A 6000-nucleotide genomic window follows, 5' to 3' on the forward strand; every position below is an offset into this window, starting at 1 on the left:
AACTTTCGGGCTATAAAAAGCAAACGCTCGCATTGTTCGGGGCCCTCTTGCATACTGTGGAAAGGAGGGACCAGGTTCGAACTTGTAGTAAAGATCCTTGCCGCTTGGCTTTGACTCTGGACTCTGGTGGTCTTCTTTGGGGAACAAACTGTCTGGGCTTAACAGTCCATTTTGACAAAGTGCTGATTGGTGCATTTACAATCCCTGAGCACGCTGTCACCTCTGAACATGAATGATTTAGTTAAAAGAAAACAATTTGAGTTTACCACCCCAAGAACTGTATTGCAAACTTAAGTACTGTCCACTACCTGAACAACTAGTTTTTTTTAATAGTAAATTATGTAGCCACATAGCCAAGGTATATCTTATGGTAAATACCTGATAGTAATCCCTATATATTTAAGTACATATTTATTGAATCAATCAACCTATCGAGTATCATCGCACAGTATTTTGTTCTTCAGTCATCTCAGGATGATTGAAAAGATATTAAGAATTTTAAAACACATGGATTTTTTTTTGACATATTTTGATTCATTTAATGTTTCAGTTTTAAAAAGTCTGAATTCCTTTTTTTTTTTGAGATGGAGTCTCATTCTGTCGCCAGGCTGGAGTGCAGTGGCATAATCTCAGCTCACTGCAACCTCCACCTCCCAGGTTCAAGTGATTCTCCTGCCTCAGTCTGCCGAGTAGCTGGGACTACAGGTGCACGCCACCAGGCCCAGAGCTAATTTTTTTTTATTTTTTATTTTTAGTAGAGACGGGGTTTCACCACGTTGGCCAGGATGGTCTTGATCTCTTGACTTCGTGATCCACCCGCCTTGGCCTCCCAAGGTGCTGGGATTACAGAATAGTCTGAATTTTTTTAAAAAAAATCCATAGCCCAAACAACGTGTTAATGTTTGTTACTATTTTTAAGTGTGCAAAGTATCGAAGTGAGGTAAGAAATCAGCAGGACTTATTTTCTGAGCAACAATCATGACCCTATTGATCAAAGCAGAATACAATAAAGAAACAATCGGAAACTAGCAGATGGAGTCAACAGCAACCTCCGGTTGCCTTCACTGATTAAAGACCACCAGCGTTATTTTTAAATGTGGCTGTTTAAAAATGCCATGACAAAGATTCAGAAGTTACATGGTTTCAGGAATTTCCCCACCCGCTTCCTATAGAATTCTGAAAACCAGTCCCTTAATTAGCACACAATTAAGAATAAGGATAAATATAGCTGGCCAGCAATCTACCCGGACTGCCCCTCTGGACTGCTCTGTTTGGATACACTGCCGCTGCTGCTGCTGCTGCGGCTGCGGCTGCTGCTGCTCTGGTCTGTTCTGACTATGGAGCAGCCACTTTGCTGTACACCGCTACACCAGGCAACTCTGCCTATGAGGAAGCACTGCTCTGTGGGACAGTGATACGGCTGCACACCGCTACTCCTGGGAACTCTGCCTTTGGGCCAGCCCTACTCTGTCTACGGAGCAGCTATTTTGCTGTAAGCTGTTGCTCTGATAAACTTCTTTCTTTCACAGCTGGTTGGCGCTTGAATTCTTTCCTGAGTGAAGCCAAGAATCCTCCCAGGCTGAACTCCAATTTCGGATAAGCCTGCATCAGCTGGATAATTTGACAATGAATTTTTTAATAATTTTTTTCATTTCTTCTTGATCCATTGTAAGTCCAAGATTTCTATAGTGTTATAACAGATGCAGAAATAAATAGAAAACTGTTTAGTACAAAAAAATGAGTCGTATTCCTGGATAGAAATCTTTACAGGAAATTATTTGTTTGTTTGTTTGTTTGTTTGGGATAGGGTGTCTAACTCTAAATTTTATTTGAATCTTAATATCAAGTAGTGCGTATGTCCCTTAAGGGAAAAATATTCTCAAACAATAGTAAGAAAACAGTTTGATTATAAGTCTTAGTTCTCCTTTGATCCATGAGTTTGATTTGCCTTTATTCGTTGGCTACATGTAATATGGGCTATTCCCTAATCTTCCTCAGATAATTACAGGTACTTTGCTAGGTAACTGTGCACCTGAAAAGGAAAGCTAGTTATAATTTTCATGCATTGGTTCCAACAAAACACTATTCATGAGAATCCAGGCCAAAACTTTTAACAATATTAAGGGCTTATGAGGGTTAGGTGGTAAACAGAATTCAAAGTAAATTAATCTCACAGTCAGTTCCGTGTGGCCCAATCCCCACTCTGTGGAGATCTTCATATTTTCTTTATTCATGGTTGGAACCACTATCACAGCGTATTGCAGAATTCCCATACTGGCTTCCTGGTACATAGAGTAAAGGCTGATACAGTACCAAGTAAAAGTAAAAGCCACTGAGCCTCCCTTTTCCTGTCACAGCAATAAGTGAAATATTGTAATATATGCATAAAGATATTGACGTGCTTGTTGTTACCATTATATATGATATGTATTAAAATATTTCTATTTTTTTCTCTTCTCTTGTATGCAGGAGATAATAGTGAGGGTTACGTATGTGACTCGCCTATATTTTGTACAATCTCAAAAGAGAACCGTAACAGAAGTAGAGAAAAATAGATGCCACTCAGAGATATCAGACACAAAGAACAGTGACATCATTTTTATGTTTAGTATTTGGACATGACTTTGGGTTATCTCCCATTGAGAGGGAAAAGCCCATTTAAGATCACATGTAGAAAAGAATTATGTTCAGGGAGGCCATTTTATAAATTGCATATTTTTAAAAAGAAAGTATGGTGTGGGAATTTAGGTAGCTATTGTTTCTTACGTGAGTACATTTCTTTCTTTGCTTTTCAACAGGCTTGCACCCCTTGGACCACTAAAGTGAGTTATATACAGTAACAGATTCTTTGTCCTTGAAATTTCAGTATTATCAGTGATGACCAGGGTAAAAGACTGAGATTTAAATAAGATTTGAGTTATCAAATAGGAAGAAACCAAGTAGAAAAGCCACATGTTACTATTGAGGAGATAACAGGAGGCCCTGTATCCTTGTCTTTAAAAACATGCTTTTGCTTGAATTTTGTGAGATACCCCAATATCCTTCCAATAAAAATCTCACATCTCATTTCTCTTATTTTTTATTACTTCTCTTTTCTTTTCAGTTTCTCAGTCATTTTCTGTTTCTTGCAACCAAAGACCCCTAAGTTACCCAGAAATCAGATTTAAAAATATAGACTCAGAGGAATGTAAATATTTTGAATTAAATGGAGCGAAAAGTGCTGAGACTCCTACCCGTGTTCAGAGATATAAAAGTGGTGGTCAATGACAAAGAATCTTTAAACAACTACAAGCAGTGACCAGCTGGAACCTGGGCCTCCTGAAGATGAAGTCCAGAGAACAGGTGGCTGTTGCCATAGATCCGCTTAAATAGGATGAGGAATGGTAGGCCCACCAAGTAGAACAGCTACATCTGACAGGCCTAGTAATGAAACTGGAGACAGGAAAACCAGGCCCTATGGGCTTCAAAGCACAGGATGAAATTCAGAATCCTTGTCTGAGTGCACTGAACAGTCCCTTATTACTTGTAGCTATGCTGCTGAGCACACAGAAAACTAATTCCAGAGATGCATTTTGCACCTTGCTGAATTATAATATTAGCTGAATTCACAAACCTCATGTATGTGAAAGCTAAGGCATTGATTAAGAAAGAGTGGACTAGGTATAAAGTCATAATAACACTCTGGCATCCAATTTCCAGAATTTAAAATGATCTCTCTGCCTAAATAACTTTGGGGTTCTAAATAAGTTACTCGAATTGTATGTCTTACTTTTCATGCGGAATACTAACAATATTGTTAGTAGAATTATTTCATGAATAGCTATATTTTAAAGAATAAATTAGATAACCCACACCAAACACTTAACACAGTGCCTAGCACAAAGATAGTATTTGGATGTTAGCTAGTAATTCAAGTAAAATCTTTAATAATTTTGAAATAGATGAAAAAGAAGTTGCATTAAGTGTATTTATCAAATGATTACTCTGCTACACAATCTTCATGTTCAAAGAAATTTAATGCATATTTCTTACAATCAGAAATCTTCCAATTATTCTGGGAAGGCCTGAATAAAACTTGTAAAAGTTTAAGTGATAACATAGGAGAACTAGAAGGTCAATGTGGTGAGACAAGAACTCAGTCACAAGGTTTTTATAAGATGAAGTGCTCAATGAATGCTCTTGGTAAAAGGTGTTACACTTTTCTTAAATACCTTCTTTCATTAAATGACTATTTAATCTACTGTATTTGAAGAGTTAAACTCATTTCTACATGTCTTATTTTTGCTTATGTTCTTACAGCAAGGATCAGTCAGACCTAAATATTTGTTTCAGAACTGCACACTTTGGGTTTTGACATTTATTGTTTTTTTATTTCCTAAGCCAGAAAGTGAATCTTTGAAATCTGGAAGACAATAATCCAAGTGGAAAATGCTTCGAAAGCTCTTTGTAGTTGGCGATAAGGCTTTATTAATGACAATTGTTCTCACATGATGGATGTACTTGCCATAATACCTATGGGCTTATACTGTGACTATTAGTATTTCCTTGAACAATTCCCTAAGCGACTATATAATTTAATACACCTAGCCTCCCAAAACACATTGTCTTGTGATTTGTCAGTAGTGAATCTTAATGAGAAAAGTGTCCTCCTTAAATTGAATGTAAATTACTTTAAAAAAAATCTAACTACAAATGAAACTTACTTTTAAAAATATAATCTTGCAATTCATTTATTAAAATTTTGTTAATTGAATCATGTTTTCCATTGATTTGCACTATTATATTAGAGATGTGTTCTTATGGTAAGAAATTTGACCAAAAATGAATAAATATCACAACTTAGAAATGAAGAGTATTTTAGGTTACATACTCAAAAAGAAAATATTTTGCTGAAATAATATGTAAAAACGTATTTGTAAAGTTTTCTGCATTCCTGTATATGAATTAGAAAAATAATACCTTAATCACATAGCTATTATTAGGAAAAATTAAATAAGACTTTAAATGTTATAAATTTCACAGTACTCTGCAATATTTTTATCATCATCCCCTTTACAAACAATGTGGCTATATCTGTAGTTTGCCTTGCTTGCTATACAAATGCTCAGATGACCATCTGTACAAAATGGTGCTCAGAATCATTTACATTTCTCTTTCTCTTCTAAGTTATTTCATTACCTATTTAGCAATAATTTCACATAAAGACAATAACATCTATTTTGCTTAACTTTTCTATTGATATCCAGTTTCCAACAACATTTTAGCTTTCTATTTACTTTTAAAATGTAGTTTGCAGCATAGCAAGTGAGTTCCTCTTTCAGTAAAGATTGAGGACAGAGAATTTGGGTCATCTGGCCTAGAGTGTTTAATAGTTTAAAAAACATCAATCTGGTTTCAAAGAGGAAAAAGTGACATAAAGATGTTTAGCTGACTCTTTCTCACTTTATTTATATGGATCATCTCATGATTCTAATTCAAACATAATAGCAGAAGTTGGATTCTCTTCATGCTACAATCATGTAAGAGATGTTGCTAAAATGTACATTTGTCATATTCCTTTAAATACACCCAGAAAGGATTTATTCTTTCCATTCTGTCTTCTCCATTCCACTACCATAACTTGAGCCAGGTGGACTTTTCTCTCCCTGGACCATATATCCCAATAATCTAATATAACTACACATAACACCAATCATTTCACACGAGATGCTGATCTAATCTTCTACTTACCTCACTAACCTTATATTCTTGAAAACAACTCTAATCGTATTACTACAAAAATATCAATAGCTCATTACTTAAGCAATAAAATTCGAACTCTTAAATCTACAAGTGAAGATCTACTGTCATTGACCCCTGCTTTTCATCCAGACCCCAATTCTTCCTGACACTCCCATGAAACTGGAGTACTTACTCTTTCTTGTCAGTACCATTCAGCACTCCCACCTCCATTTGTGTGCTTGTGCTAGTCCCGGGTATGCTGCTTCCTTCTTCCCACAC

General features: G+C 36.0%; 1 long non-coding RNA gene across 1 annotated transcript; it reads left to right on the plus strand.

Annotated features, from left to right (window-relative positions):
• Positions 1 to 1453: 1453 nt before the first annotated feature.
• LOC105550279 lies at positions 1454 to 4714 on the plus strand. The gene is made up of 2 exons (XR_001007681.1): positions 1454 to 1668; positions 3104 to 4714. It is a non-coding gene; the product is annotated as an uncharacterized LOC105550279 (long non-coding RNA).
• The last annotated feature ends 1286 nt before the right edge of the window (positions 4715 to 6000 follow it).

The sequence above is a fragment of the Mandrillus leucophaeus genome, unplaced genomic scaffold (assembly GCF_000951045.1).
Source record: "Mandrillus leucophaeus isolate KB7577 unplaced genomic scaffold, Mleu.le_1.0 Scaffold1121, whole genome shotgun sequence".
NCBI classification, from domain to species: domain Eukaryota; kingdom Metazoa; phylum Chordata; class Mammalia; order Primates; family Cercopithecidae; genus Mandrillus; species Mandrillus leucophaeus.